Source organism: Equus caballus, chromosome 21, assembly GCF_041296265.1.
Source record: "Equus caballus isolate H_3958 breed thoroughbred chromosome 21, TB-T2T, whole genome shotgun sequence".
In the NCBI taxonomy this organism is placed as follows: domain Eukaryota; kingdom Metazoa; phylum Chordata; class Mammalia; order Perissodactyla; family Equidae; genus Equus; species Equus caballus.
The window spans coordinates 40944526-40961641 of record NC_091704.1 but is presented as its reverse complement, the minus strand read 5'-3'; positions in this window follow the sequence as shown (position 1 = coordinate 40961641).

The window sequence follows — 17116 nt, the reverse complement described above, 5'->3', positions numbered from 1 at the left end:
TCAACCAGTAAATAATAAACTTATTTTATTTATACTAGAACAATTAGTTTTCATGCTTCTGCCAAAGAAGATGGATTCTGAAGTGTGACTCGGTGGTGAAGCCAGGTGAGAAAGCCCATTATAATGAAAGAAAGAAAGAGAGAGCGAGTGAGAGGGAGGGAGCAAGGGAGGGAGGGAGAGAGGAAGGAAGGAAGGAAGTAAAGAAGGAAGGAAGGAATAAATTTGAAAATATTTATGAGAATATCATTCTCAATTCTTTTTGGATAAGATAATGAGCACTGGAACTCATCTGTCTGTGTTTGAATCCTGGCTTCACCACTTAGCAGGTGTGTGAATTGTGAATTTGAGTAACTTACTTAACCTTTATCTTCTTCCTCTGCAAATTATAGATAATAAAATAAATTGCCTTGTAGTGTTGTTGTGAGGATTAAATGAGTTAATAAGTGTTTTACTTTTATAATCATAAAACTGTTAGTGATACTACTATGGACTGAATTGTGTCCCTCCAAAATTCATATGGTGGAATCCTAACTTCCAGTACTTCAGAATGTGACTGTATTTGGAAGCAGGGTCTTTAAAGAGGTAATTAAGGTTAAACGAGGTCATTGGGGTGAGGTTTAATCCAATGTGATTGGTGTTCTTATAAGAAGAGGAGGTTAGGACATATGCACATAAAGTCGGAAGATCATATGAAGACCCACTGAGGTGGCGTACCTGCATGCTGCAACTAGAAGGAACCATGACTAAAATATACAACTAGGTACTGGGCGGATTTGGGGAGAAAAAGCAGAAAAAAAAATGTATGAGATGCTGCTAAAGCAGTGCTTAGAGGGAAATGTATAACTATAAATGCCTATATTAGGAAGAAATGTGTAAAATCAATAATCTAATATTCCACTCCAAGAATTTAGGAAAAATAGAGCAAATCAAATACATGGTAAGAAGAAATTAAATGACAAAAATCAGAGCAGAAGTTAATAAAATAGAAAAAATAGGAAAAAAATAATGAACCAAAAGTTGAGTCTTTGTAAAGATCAACATAATTGATATTCTTTTGGTTGACTGAAAAAAAAAGCAAAAAAGACATAAGCTGTCAAAATCAGGAATGAAAGAGAAATCACTTCATACCCGACAGAAGGTATTATAAGGGAATACTATAATTAACTTTATGCCAACAAATTAGACAACTCAGATAAAACAGAAAAATTCCTTGACATACGCAATTTACCAAAACTGATTCAAGAAAAAAATCTGAATATATCTATGTCAAATTAAGAAACTGATTTTGCACAGTAATTAAAAATCTTCTCACCAAGTCCAGGTTTAGATGGTTTCACTGTGAATTCTACCAAGCATTTAAAGCAGAAACAATACCAAACTCAACACAAACTCTTTTAGAGAATAGAAGAAGAGATTAAAATAGGAAACAGAATGGGCCTCCAACTCGTTCTCTGAGTCCAGTTTTACTATAATATCAGAGCAGGACAAATACATTACAGGAAAAGAATACTACAGACATTATCATTCATGAATAAATCTCAAAAAAAGTTAAGAACGTCTTAGGAAACTGAATCCAGAAATGTATATATATATAAAAAGACTATGCACCATGACCAAATGGAGTTTATCACAGAAATGCAAGGTTGGTTTAACATCTCAAAATCAATTAATATAGTACATCTTATTGATAAAATTTAGAGAAAACATGATTATATCAATAGATTAAGGATGAGAATTTGCCAACATACAATACCCATTAATGCTAAAAATGCTGAATAAACTAAAAATAGAAAGGGACTTTCTCAATGTGTTATAAGGCACCTATGAAAAACACTTGTAACTAACATCATACATAAAAGACCTGAGTGCCTTTTCTGTAACATCATGAAAAAAGACAAGCCAGCTCTCAGCATAGGTAAAGAGAATTCTTTTAAAATTTTGGATTACATAGTAGCTGAACATGTTTTATTAATGATACATCGGCATTCTCCTATACGAAGTGTTACATATGGATATGCAAACATCCTTTATTAATTGGTGGTACTGCTACAAATTTCCCAGATGTCAGAATAACGCATGTCCTATTATAAACAATGATAATGTGGTTTGTTATTTCTCTTTGGCGTTTTATATGTTGTGAAAACACCGTAGTGTCTATTTTGCTTAATGAGTGTGTTTAAACCACCAGACATAATTTCACTCTCTATAAGTTCCAGTATTACATTTAATAGGTTACATTGCCCACCACCTTAACACTTTCATGTAGCTAATCCCAAATACAGTTTGGCTGAAGTTCCACTATAGGAAGGGTTCAAGTTCTTGTTCTTTGTCAAGTTGGAGAAGAGCAGTCAATTCTATCTCCTCAACTTTTTCTTCTCCTTTTCACCTCAAAGTTAGAGTCAGGAATACGGAATAAGAGGGTCTGCTATGACTAAAAAATCTGCTGAGATTCACCCTGAGCAGGACCTGGTCCAGAACCCATTGTCTGGGCATATCAGGAAAATACATTTTAATTTTCAGTGTTGTGGAGTTTGGTCCAAAGATGGCCGGTAATAGATTTGAAACGGTCCTAGTAAATTTTTATAAGCTGCCCAAAGGAAAGCCCTGGACTGGAAACTAGACATCCTGGGTTTTAGTCCTACTGCTTATTAGTTGTCTGCCTGAATAAGTTATGATGTCTCTATTTTTTTTATCTGTAAAATGAGAATTTTATGTAATTAGTTATTTCTGAGGTCCCTTCCAGCTTCTACATTCTATACTTTTATAACTTTAAACTTAGTGATGCTGCCATACACCGTCATCTCCTAATCACAGGGGATATTTCTGTAATGTATCAATGACTCAGGGAGCCACTCTGTGGTATTAACTATTTAATGAATTAATTATTTGTAAAGAGATTGAATATCCCATTTTTCATGTATTCACACTTGTTTTTCAGTCTCTTTAAATGCTTGATATGAGGCTGGCTGGTGGTTTATCTTTGGGATCAAAGAACAGAATGATCAGAGGGAACAATGGAAAGGAACAAAAAAAATCTAGTTACTCAGGTCTGGTGCTAGCTTAACCATAGCGGTAGAAACTTGATGTGCCTCTCACAGAGACAGAGATCCCTCAATCACTGTCTCTATCCACTAACAGTCTTAAGAAACACACTCTTGCCCTGAGTTAGGCAGGTGCTAGATGAGAAATCTACCCACATCTTTTCATAGCTAGTCACAGCATCCTCTTGGATAGTATCAAAGTCTGATTGACCAACCAAGTTCCCCTCCTCTGCTCTCCTCCCCCCATTCTGAGACATTCCTTTTCTCTTAGGATATGTATGACCAGTTTACAGGAAAATGTTTATAAATATAACTACCTAAAATCTGTATTTGTTTAGAGTTTTTAGGCCAACCAATAGGAATGGATACTGAATTGAAAAGCACAATAATTTTTAGTCCTTGGCAAAAAGCAAGTCTGGTCAAGAGCTGAAGGTCAAAGGAGATAGGCGGATCACTAGAAAAACAAATTATAAAACCAGATTCTAATAATAGTTTTGCCAGATTTTCTCTATACATATGACATTTTCTTGTTTGAAGTCACTGGAATGCAGTTCTGTGTTTTTCAGAAGTTATAAAAGAATGAGAATGCATTTTCTCACATTGGGGATTATCTTTGGGACCAATGATACGCTCAGTTTGCTATGTCTTTAAAAATCAAGTATTATGATAAAATGATTAAAGACCTTGTCTGGGAACTGGAGTCTGGTAGAATGTGTCTGTGGAGGGAAAACTGCTTCTGCCTTCCAAGGCAAGTTTAGTTTCTTCAATATTCCACATCAGTGAGACTTTTCCCTCAGGGGAAGCTGCTGGGTTCAGTGTAAGCTCATGGGGGCAACACTCGCAGGAGCTGAGGGGCTTTTCCAGCTGCCTCCACCAGACCAAGTGTTGCTCTTCTGAACCCTGAAGTCAGCACTGAAATAGTTCCTCTTTTTTCTGCCTCCTTCAGAGAGATCTCCTTGAACTGGGTGAAATCTTGCCTGGAAATACACAGCACTGAATCTTAATAATATCTTGTGATGCTGGTCAAGGGGGTGAATGTAAGTTATCAATTGGCCACGTTTTCCCTTAGCCAGACAGCTGGTGAAGTTTAGCTAAACTCAGAACTCATGAAAACGGCTCCAAACATTCCACATGCATTGTTTAATTTTATTTCCCTCAATCTGCTTGGGGAAAGTCTTTTAGCAGATGTGCCGACCACATGGAACTGTATTAGCAATTAATTTTCATAACTCGTGGGTTGAGAATGTGTTAAATGAAAATATGCCTGCTGGATATATATGCTTGTTGACAGTTTTTATAGAAACAGCTAGAAGTATATTGGGGCAAACACATCTCATTTACGGAAGCTCGTCCTTTCTTCTCTAGAGCATTGCTCAGCATTCTTCTTCCATTACACTGCCATGGAGTTTGTCAAGATGCTACATACTCTTTACTTTGAGCACTTCAGTCTTCTCACTGGGGTCTCTGACACTGTGTTGTTGTTTTTTTTTCCTATCTGAATAGACAGGTGGATTTTTGTCTTCCTGCCCTGTACCTCTGACAACTTCATTAAGCTCCTCAAAGTCTTATTCTTTCTCTTCCCACACCTGCCCCAATAGATGACAATGGATTTTAAGATTTTGAAGCCACTAATTAATTATCCCCATTCAAGTTCCCCATTGATGGACTTGTCTTCTCTCATGTGTCATTTCCTCTCCTGCCAAGTATACACACCTTCTTCAGTGATTACAGAAAAGTTTTCTTTCGGACTTCTATCAGACTCGTGCTACAAATTTATAAGACAAACAGTAAAGAGAATGCCAGAGCAGTGTTTTATGAAATCTTTCTTGGTTCCTTACAATATATGGGTTGTAAAAAGATTTATATTTAATTAATTAATTATATTATTTAATAAATGTGCATTTTTAAATTATTATTATTATTTTAATCTATATGCGTCCCTTAAATCCTGGGCACCTTTGGAATACAGTGTTACAGCATCTAAGGAGAGCTGAGAGTTAAGTTTGTTGTCTCCAGTGAGGAGGTCCAGAAGTACACCTTTCACCATCACATAAAAGCATCCTCCCCACTCGAAGCTGTCCCAGACCCCAGATCCTCTCCCTGCTTACTCCTTTCACTAGGTTTTCTTAGAAGTGTTTTAGTTTTGTTGTTGTTTTCGGTCAGCTTCTCTCACCTTCCAAAGAGATGAGCAGACCCTGAGGAAAGGAGTAACCCATGATGGAGCAGGAAAACTAAGACAGGGAGGTGTCTCGGGAGCTGAGCGATAGAAAGGAGTGATTAACTGTCCAATCTAATGGTGGCCAGTGTGAGGTGAGAACCGAGATGCTGCCATTAACTTACTAACATGCAGGTCATTTCAGTGAAGTGGTTGTGACCGCATAATTGGCATGGATTTATGCAACAAAGAAGGAGAAAATCTGCAGGCAGGGAGCGTGTTTAAGTCATTTAAGAAATTTTGTAGAAAGAAGCAGAGAAATGGAGCAGTGAATGAAGGGGCAAAAGCAGGCCAAGGGTTTTTTTTGGTTTATAATATAGGACCATTTACAATGTTGTAATGGTATAGAAATCTGAATTCACTGGTGTAGTCAGTAACTGAGCTCAAACATTTTTTTCCTGATTTCTTGCATATTCAGTGCTGGTGGACCTTTATGGACTAAGTAATAGTTTTATTTTTTAATATATTTTTTCTTTCTTTTTCTTTTTTTAAAGATTGGCACCTGAGCTAACATCTGTTGCCAATCTTCTTTTTCTTCTTCTTCTTCTTCTCCCCAAAGCCCCCCAGTACATAGTTGTATATTCTAGTTGTGAGTGCATCTGGTTGTGCTATGTGGGGCGCTGCCTCCACATGACTTGATGAGCTGATGAGTGGTGCCATGTCCACGCCCAGGATCCAAACCTGCGAAACCCTGGGCCGCCAAATCGGAGCTCGTGAACTTAACCACTCGGCCATGGGGCTGGCCCCTGAAGGTTTTTTGTTTTTTGTTTTTTCCACCTTTAATGAAAAATATTACTGCTTTTTTTTCTAATTGAAAAGTAATGATTGAAGAAAGGGAGGGAAAGTCTTTAGAGCTATATCTATGAGTAGGAGAGAGGGATGGGTGGCAAGGGGCATATTTGGCCTTTAGAAGAGCACATGGTTCACCCATGTCAGTGAGAAGGAAGACAGGTATGTGGTCAGACACACATGTAAATGGGTAGAGAGTTGGTGTGAGAAGGATTTCAGAAGAATCTTCTGATTGCCTCCATTTCTTCCATGAAATAAGAAGCAATGTTTTTAGCTTTGCAGAGAATATAAATCCCTTAATTCCATTCTAGTACAGCTACTGAACGTACATTTATCCGGACACTTCTCCATGAATTTGCTTTACTGTCTGTTTATAAAACTGCTCCTTCAGCTCATTCCTTCCTCTTCTTTATTATAATAACCTCAAACTCAATCCAGTACTCCAAAATAAGGGAAAGCTTGCAGAATGTATTGAAAATAATGACTCTTTGTGTGTGTGGTTTTTTTTCTCAACTATTTTCCAAAAGATTCTGAGAAGTGCTGTACCAAAAGTCACACACATAATATAACTGAGCAGATGCCCCTGGGGTCCTGCCTTGATCTCCTTGGCTCACCTCTGAGTTCAGCCACGGCAGCAGTGGGGATTCAGACTTACCTGGCACACTTAATATCCTCTGTGAGGGCTTGCCACCCTAAGGCCTCCTCTGAAGCCATGGCCACAGCAAGAATAACACAGGAGCTTCTGTCAACGTGGACAGGAGCTAGTGAATAATCTAAGTGGTGTCTTCTTTATACATGCAGTTGTTTCACTAGATAAAGTGCCAATCTCATCCTTCAGGGGAATTTCAGGGAGACACGCTGTACACTTACGAGGATCTGAATACATTGAGCCCACTGCCCACCACAGTGATGTTGTGAATGCCCTTACTGTCCATCTCCCTCATCTCTGGTCTCTGCTCCCTCACTCCTTCCTGGGATGACTTTCCTAAGAGACAATCTGAGCCCAGTATTCAACACAGGCTCTGTTTTCATGGCCACTTAAATAAAAAGAGAACACTTGCAACCATAGAGGGGGCTGTAAAATAAAATAATAAAATCAACCTGAGCTAATATAGATAACCACATTCAGAAGTCAAATTTTATTCTGAAACTCCCTGGTAGCCAAAGTTCAAAGAAGAAATGATGGACAAATAGTGAGTATTGTCTTATTATAAAAGGAAGCATACTGATTGATTTGGTGAATGCCATTTATCTCTTGGAAAAAATTACAAAGAAAAGTCAAACTTGGATAAGATATGATAATGCCTTAAAATGAAACATGGTGGCATGGCAGCCATATTCTTCACATCTCCCACATCAGGAAAGCCGAGGTCTTAATGCTGTTCACGCATAATTCAGGCATTTTGGCAGGTGATCAAGCACCTATAACACATCTCAAGTTGATCATCTGCATGTTTTAGGTCATTCCAAAATCTAAAATATCATGCGATACCATGACACGGCTATCTAAAATCTTGATAGCTTTTTTTAAAAAGTAGAGTACAAAAATCTCATGAAATATTTTCTCTTGTTGTACAGACTGTAAAATAAGCTAACAATGCTTTGATTTGCTTTGTAATTAAGCTGACAAACTCCTCTCCCTTTGGGAAAGGGTGAATACTTTAGATTTATAGAGCTATAAAAAGGCAAAGCATGTCACGTCTGAAACAACACTGTCTTTCAGGTTTAAATGAAGATGTTCACTGAGATAAGAATGCCTAGACTAGTTCAAAAAGATTGTCTTTGTCCTATTGTTTGAGGCCAACCTTACACAACCAGAAGCGAGCAAGCCAGTGCCTGATATTTCTGTGTAGCTGTTCAGCCTATAAACAGCAGTTTTGTGAACTGTTACTAGCAGAAACTCCCAATAATGCAGGATTCCCAGTTTGCAAGTGAGTTTTTTCTGAGGAGCCTAAATCTATTCCAAGTACTGTTCAGAGCTTCCTGGATGTGTTACCCCTCGTAAACATTAGGGTTCAACCAGAGAAGCAGAACCAGTAGGAGATGGGTAGTAAGAAATTTATTGTGGGGGCTTGACCAGACAAGTCCAAATTCCAAAAGGCAGGCCATCAGGAAGGGTAGGCTGGACCATTTGGGCACTGAGTAAAGCTGCTGGCCATGAGTGGAAATTTCTTCTTCAGGGAAGTCTCAGCTTCACTCTTAAGGCTTTTCAAGTGATTGAATCAGGTCCCCCAAGATTATCTAGGATCTTCCTAAAGTCAACTGATTACAGTTAAGTCACATGTACGAAATACTTTCATAGCAAGACCTATCTTAGTGTTTGTTTGAATCACTGGGGACTGCAGCCTAGCCCAGCTGACACATCATACTGACCATCACACCCCTAAAGAAGAATTATAAATCTTTGCACTCTTTAGCAACACAGAAGCAGGCTGGCAAGGCTTGTTTGGATAAAAGTAAGCAAGAAAAAAGAATTGTGAAAACTTCTTTTCTTGGCTGTATCTTTCTGATGAATTACTTTGTACTTAATACGGTCACTTCTTCAAGTATGGCACTAATCTATCTTAAGTATTCGAAGGACTTTAACCAAAACGTCTCAGGGTCTCCAGAGATTCATGAATGAACAGGACATATTTCTCAGAGAACCCCCAGTGACACCATTCTGATTTTTCAGGAGATCTTTGGCGAATTGACTAAAGTTCTTGGAGTTAGCTCACATCAGAAAGATCCAAAGATTCTTTATCAGGGAAATCCCAGTGACATTACCGTGGTCTCAGAAGATGTTTGCATTAGGAGATTTAAGAGAGCAGGGACTAGAAATACCTCTCACGCTACATGGGTAGCTGTACTGATAACATTGGTACACCTGTGCCAAAACTAGTAGCTTAAGGTGTGATACTGGCCCTTGTAAAGATGGTCTGACATCCCAGGAGGTCACTAGCATAGATTTCTAAAGCCACATCTTACCTTGTTGAATCTTTATGCCTGAGGTTCTTTATGTAAATTTAAAAGCCTAACTGGCATTCCTAAAATAATTTACTTTTCTGGAAAGGTTGTCTGGTTCAGCAATGACAAACATTTTTGAAAGAAAATGAGTGAGGCCAGAATGTGTTGTATTAGTGAGATGTTAGTTGTGCAGGTTCTTGGTTGTCATTGGAACAAGCAGCATTGTTTTGTTATGAAGCTGGATTCCTGAGGGTTACTGTAAATATTCAATAAGAACATGATTGCCTTTGACCTGGTTCCCAACACAGACACAGTTGAAAAGAAGTTAATCTTGTCAATTTGCTATTTTCTTGTTTAACCTGAGGGGTAACTCAAGGGTCACAAGGATTTATGAGCTTGTTTTACAGAAGAAAAAGAATGCCTTGAAGGAAGTTATGATCACCAGATAACCAACCCCCAGCTGATTTCCAGAAGTCAGATTTCCCAAGGGCTTCCCTGGAGTGAAAGAAACATGGATTACCCCTTTGTTTCTCTGAAATTCCTCCTGCCAAGCCCCTTAGCTCTATAAAATCCCCTGCTTTCTTCTCTTGTTAAAGTGGATTTAAGAGAACCTATCCTCCTTCCTTCTCGTTTTGGCCAATTCAAATAAAATTTTCTACATCTCCAAGCACCAATATCTCAGTGATTGGCTTATTATGCATTGAGAACAAGAACTTGAGATTAAGAGGTTCTATGTCAGTTAGTTACGGTAACTAAATCTAGGTGCATGCCTCTAAGGAATAAAATTAAAGTGGGATAAACGTACACTTGATCCTGCACAGCTTGTCTTGAAAACCCTCAAGGGTATGGAAAACCTGAAGTGCAAAAAATGTAAGGGTTAACACATTCCTTTTTATAAATTCCCTATGAGTAATGAGCACAACAAATACAGTCTACTGTCTCCTTATATACTCATAATTTGCCTTCAAGTGTTAGAAAAACTCAAATGGTGTTAACGTGAAGTAGTTAATTATTATGGTTTGTTTTCCCTCCATGCCATTTTTTTGTGATGAGGATTGTGCCTTTCAAAATTCTCATACTTCATTCCTGGCTTTTCCTGTAGCTTTGTTTTTATTACAAATGCTAGCGGAATGAAAAACTGCCGCCTACACAGAATAAAAGGATATGCAGGGCCAACCAGCTTGGCTTATTATCAATCTATATTCACAGCTGAGTTCTGAGTGGGATTTTAAATTTTCCTGATTTTTCTAAATATCCTTTTGCATTAACTTTTTAAATAAGTACAGTTATAAAGTTACGGAAATAACAAAAGTTCTAAATAAAAAGTTGGAACCAATATTGTCCACTCAAACGTGTTATCCCTTGAGGTAGGCATTAGAGGCAACACATTCCGTGATCAAGTTGTTAACACATTTCTAGAAATTTACTCATTCAAATTTTCTTCAGAGCCTGCATTAAATACTTTTGCATAGCTTTGAAGAGACAAATGAGATCTACATGTACATAAATAAAATTTGGAGTCAAGGCTCATGCATAGGTAAGTTATCAAGTGAATAATCATATTTTTGATCAATAAGTTATGAAGTTAAAGCCATGTATGGGTGTGTATTACTTAATTAAATCTGAAAACAATTTTTGAGAAGGAGTTCCCCAAAAATATCTTGAGGTGTAATATATATATATATATACATACCCTTGCAGAAGTACAACATCAACTTGGATGGATATTGTTGGATATGTTTGTTTTAGAAAGTGATTTCATGTGTACCACTTTTCTTAGGTGCTTTAAAATTGCTTATGTGTAGTTTAAAATTACCAAGTCACTATAACTCTATTAGGGAATCTGATAAGATCAGTCATTAGTAGAAAGTTTTATTGTTTACCCATGAGTTCTTCTCTCCTTCAAGACATATGGCTGGATTTCACTTTTCTATCTGCTTGTAATTGGGCAGGGTCCTGTGACTAGTTCTGAACAATAGGTTGTGAGGGAAAGTGTTATAGGTACTTCCTGGCAGAGACCATGTAAAGTCCATGTACAATTTCAGTCTCTATTCTTCTGCAAATGAGAAAGCCACTTGTTCCATACAATGTGGATAAAATCTGTGGAACATACAACAGTCTGTGGTCTGTGTGACTATGTGGAGGCAAGTCCCCTCCGGCCCATTCTTGACGTGTTGTGTGAACAAGAAATAGCTCTTGTTGTGTTCAGGTATGGAGTCTTTGTGGTTGCCTTTTTAACACATTATAATGATGAAACCAAGCCAGACTTATACTGTAAATATTTGTGTATTTCCTTATCTTAGAATTTAAAGAATGTTGAGTGTCATTTGATCCTATGATGAGACCTAATTAACATATCAGTTCCATCTTGCATGGCCCCTCTTTCACTACCACACATCAATTATTAGGTGGAAACACTGGCAGATAACAAAAGAACTGGAGTGAGTGTTCAAAGGGACCTGGTTATTATCTTGGTTAGGTGGGAGAAGGTAATCTTAAAGATTCATAAAATATAAAACGCTTTATTCAACTAAGCTTTTGCAGAATTAGATTATTCTTTAGAAGTCTTTCTAATTAGGAATTAGTTTTCCAAATTTCAGTTTAAATTTAATTCACAGGAAATATCTCATCTCATAGAAGATGATATCAAATACTTAAACAGTTTTCACTAACACATTAAAAGACGAACATCACCACACACTGAAAGAAGAGCCCTGACAATATCAGGAGATCATTTTTGATAGGGGTATCATTTAGAAAAGGTCTAGAATATATCCTAGTCTCGTTCCAGGTAGACACTCTCGTATGGGATCTGACACTCTAGAAAAAAGATGTGTCATGAGGAAGGAAAGAAAGAAGAGGACCAAAAAGGACCTAAAGAAGAAAGAGATAAAGTGAGATGGTATCCAAATGTGCCTATTTCATAATTTTTTGAGATTTAGCCCACTGCCCATCCTGACGTTGATTCTGTTATTCTGATTTTCTTTCTCTCCAGCCTCCTAGGCCACCTACGAAGCATTCTTAAGCAGTACTTATCCACTTAGTTCACTGAGGATGCTAATGAAGATTCATCAACACAAAGTAGTAATTACATCCACACTTTTGAATCTGTTTTTGCGGATTTTGCTGCTCAAATCACCTCATGCTAGCCGTGGGTTTTAAATGGCCAGATTAGGAACACCTTGAACCTAATAAATTTGTGAGTATTTTCCACTATTTCATCAGTGGTTATGCCAACCCTCTCCCTCTTGTTGGAGAGAGAGATTAGATTTCATGAGACTGTCTTAATGCATTTAAAAAGCTTTTTAAAAAATCAAATTGCAAGTATTAGCTGTATAATGACCTAACTAAAAGACACTATAGCTATTAAAATTGCATCAGAAAATATATTCATTAGATAGTCTGGAAAAGCTGTGCTTCTAGTTTTCTAAGGACAATATTTGAGCTAAAGTGAACATTTTATTGTCTTAATTGTGCTATTTTTATTTTAATAGAGATGATCTTCATAGTTTACAACTGTTGGCTAATAAATGGAGCAACTAAAGCATACACCAAAGCATCAACATTAAAATAATTAAATAGTCATGATCATAGTCAGTGAGAACAATTCAAAAACTTAAGCAAAGGTCACATACCTAATGAATATTTTATTTCTTAAAATAAACACATAGGTTTGCTCAAATAAATAAAAGTGAGTTCCTGGATATTGTAGAGACTTGAGTATCATTTTTGGGAAATTCAGAGTAAACTATAATACCTTTGGTTGTCTAAACATAATGAGAGGACAGTATTCCAAACTTAGCCATGCCAGAAACAAAGTGAGACAGATTATAGAGCAATTTCCAGTACTTTTCAGTTTTTGTTTCAAGGCCATCTTTGGGAAATCTGTAGTGCCATGTCTGAGACAATCAATTCAAAAGCTTTTTGGAAGGTTTTAATTTCTTTCAAAGTCCCTAAAAGTCAATGTCAAACTCAAGGTCATAATATAATTGAGTAATGATGAGATAATTCCCCCTTTAAATTAGTTTGCTAAGGCTTCCATAGCAAAATACCGCGGACTGGGTGGCTTAAACAACTGAAGTTTATTTTTTTCATAGTTCTGGAGGCTTGAAGTCCAAGATCAAGGTACTGGGAGGTTTCGTTTCTCCTGAAGTCTGTCTCATTAGTTTGCAGATGTCCACCTTCTCGCTGTGTCTAAGATGCTGGAATGGATATGTGAGGCCAGAAGACCCTGAAGCAAGTTGTGTTTCATGAGAGAAGCCAGAGGACTGCATCATTCACCAAGGCCATGAGAAACGTGCTCATGAAAGGGGCACTAGCATCACTAAGAAGTTCCGTGGTGGCTTTTCTCTGCAGGCCAGGGCTGATGGTAGGAGAGGTGGTCACAGAGCTGAGTTACTAATATCTATGGAGATGCCACCATGAAGTAATAGAGGCCAGGTGGGAGCATCAAAATGCCTGAATACGAGAGGCAGCAATTACTATATGACCAACAAGATTGGATGAACAACGAAGAAGGCTGGACTCAAAGGTAAGTTGTGGAGATAGATAATGGAGTATGGTTGTCTAGGTACAAAATAAATCAATAGCCCACATCGATGCTGCTTAATACCCACTGATAACCAAAAAAAAAAAAAGGGGGCAAAAATGAAGGACTAGAAAAGTGAGGACAGTCACTTCAATAAAACATCAAGATCCCTTGCTCTTTGTCAGACCGAGTAAGTTATTAGATCTGGAGCCTGTTGATGGAAGAGGTGGCCAAGTCCTTGGAGGTGAGGCCTGATATAGTCAACTTGTAAACAAGGAGCTGGTTGGTCCACTCAAGATATAGTTCCATATCAGAAGCTCAGTGTCAAATCTGTCACTAAAAATTTGGACATTTAGACACTGCGGTACCTGGATGAGCCCTGGTAAGTAAAATCCATATCAGCCACTGTAGTCATCCCATTTATATGACCATCATACCCATTCTGGGATAGCCAATGATGAAGGGTGGTTAAAGTCAACTGGCAAGTCATCTGACTATTTCTTCCATGGAGGATGCTTTTGGGTGGTCATCAACATGTGAAACAAATATCTTTACACTTCATGTCCTTTTTTGCAAGTATATGAACCTGTCTCTACTCCAGACTTCCTTATGTCTCATCTTTATGGCTCTTTCCTGCTAAGTCCTTGTTTGGATGACCAGGCCATTGGCTGGTTGCTCAGGAATACATATATATATATATTCTCATTTCAGGCCACTATCACACAAAGTAGATAACTAGGTACATGGCTTGTGGCTCCTCTCATTGGGAAGTTTTCCCTCTCTATTACCTTTCATGGCCACACCTGTATGGGGTATAATTTAGCCACTGTCATTTGTGGCTTGTACCCAAGTACCAGATCAGCACATCTGTAAACCAAGCTTAGACTTGCAGCTAAAAAATATTTCAAGGTCATATAAATATCATAAATGTTTTTTTGTTCTTGTTCATCCAAGAAGCAGATACTGAGATGGATTAAATATGCAGAGATTGTACTATACAACAAATGCCTGAGTAAGAGAAAACGATCCCTCACATGTCCCTCCTTCTCCTGCCACCCCATGCTGCACACAAATGCACATATGCTCCAGGGACACCCGGTGCTGGTCTTCGTGCTCCCCTCCCCTCTTCAGAATTTGAATCACTCACATCTCCTCTGTACAGCTTCCCTGCCACCCTGAAAATAACTGGAGTGTGGGAAGGGTAGGAGAGATGACCTAAACTTTCTCTCTGAGGAGCAGAATTCCCATTTGACTGTGAGCAACTCCTGAGTGTTCTTATCCTGCTCTGTGGCTCTGCACCTTGCACAGGGCTCGGCATAAGATGAGGGTCAGTGCTTGCTGGAAGGATCTGGCAATCAAGTTCCCCAAAGGTGGGTCCCCTCAAAACTACTGTTGCATAAGAATTACCAGCAATGCTTGAGGAGGAGGCAGAAAGGGCCTAGGGAATGAGTTGTGTCCTCAACACAAAATCCCCCTCAGTTTTGCGCCAGGAGCTCAAGCTTCATTCTGGGGGCTCATTCAGCTGGGACGGCTCCACAGGCGTTTGAGAAGCAGGGCTGCTCACAACCGCTGTGTGCTGGTGTGCAGTTTCCCTTCACTTCTCCTCAGAGCTTGTATATAACCTGGTGCTCCTTTCACTCAGTATAAGAAATTTGAATGATTTTCCCTTTTTTGGCAGTTATTAAAAAGCTGATATAAACATCCACATACAGCTTTTGCCATGAATGTGTTTTCATTTATTTTGGACAAATACCTAAGAGTGGCTTTAAAGGGTCATATGGTAAGTGTGTGTTTAGTTTTCTTTTTTTTTTTTTTTTTACAAGAGTTTTCAAGTAAACAACTTTGGTTGGAAGCTGCTGCAATAAATACTTCTTGAATTAATCTCAGTCTATGCTTCTTAAAAGATTGCGGATTGAGGGGCTGGCCCCGTGGCCGAGTGGTTGGGTTTGCGCGCTCCGCTGCATGCGGCCCAGTGTTTCATTAGTTCGAATCCTGGGCGTGGACATGGCACTGCTCATCAGAACACGCTGAGGCAGCATCCCACATGCCACAACTAGAAGGACCCACAACGAAGAATACACAACTATGTACTGGGGGGGCTTTGGGGAGAAAAAGGAAAAAAAATAAAATCTTTAAAAAAAAAAAAAGATTGCGGATTGATCCTCAATAATATTTTAAATACAAGAAAACCTCAATTCTTTTTTTGCAGTTATTTTATTTTTTTTCCTTTTATATTTTGACCCCCTTCACCCATTTCTCCCACCTCCCAACCCTCACCACTGGCAACCACCAATCTCTTCTCTGTATCTATGAGCTTGTTTTGTATGTTCGTTTTGTTTTGTTTTAGATTCCACATATAAGACAGATCATACGGTATCTGTCTTTCCCTGTCTAACTTATTTCACTTAGCATAACGCCCTTGAGGTCCATCCATGTTGTTGCAAGTGGTAAGATTTCACTCTTTTTTACTGCTAAATAATACCCCATTGTATATGTATATATACACCACATCTTCTTTATCCATGCACCCATCAATGGGCACTTAGTTTGTTTCTATATCTTAGCTATAGTGAAGAACGCTGCAATGAACAAGGTGGTACATATATCTTTTCAAATTAGTGTTTTGGTTGTCTTTGGACAAATGCCCAGATCTGGAATTGGTGGATCATATGCTAGTTCTATTTTTAATTGTTTGAGGGACCTCCATACTGTTTTCCATAGGGGCTGCGCTAATTTACATTCCCACCAACAGTATACAAAGTTTCCCTTTTCTCCACATCCTTGCCAACACCTATTTCTTGTCTTTCTGGTAATGTTCATTCTAACAGGTGTGAGGTGATATCTTATTGTGGTTTTGATTTGCATTTCCCTGAGGATTAATGGTGTTCAGTATCTTTTCATGTACATATTGGCCATCTGTATGTCTTTGGGAAAAATGTTTATTCAGATCTTCTGCTCATTTTTTAATTGTACTGTTTGTCTTTTTTTTGCTATTGAGTTGTATGAGTTCTTCACGTATTTTGGATATTAGCCCCTTAACAGATATAGAGTTCGCAAATATTTTCTCCCATTCAGTAGGTTGCCTTTTCATTTTGTTGATGGTGTCCTTTGCTGTGTAGAAGCTTTTTAGTATAATGTAGTCCTACTTATTTATTTTTTCTTTGTTACTTTTGCTTTTGGTGTCAGATTAAAAAAAATTTATCACCAAGACCTATATCAAGCAGCTTACCAACTATGTTTTCTTCTAGGAGTTTTATGATTTCAGATCTTACGTTCAAATCTTTAATCCATTTTGAGTTAATTTTTGTGTATGGTGTAAGACAGTGATTGAGTTTCATTCTTTTGCATGTGGCTGTACAATTTCCCAACACCATTTGTTGTAGAGACTTCCTTTCCCCATTGTATATTCTTGGCTTCTTTGTTTTAAATTAATTGGCCATGTACTTGTGGGTTTATTTCTGGACTCCGTATTCTGTTCCGTTGAACTATGTGTCTGTTTTTATGCCAATGCCAAACTGTTTTAATCTGTATGGATTTTTAATATATTTTGAAATCAGGGAGTGTGATGCCTCCAGTTTTGTTCTTCTTTATCAAGAT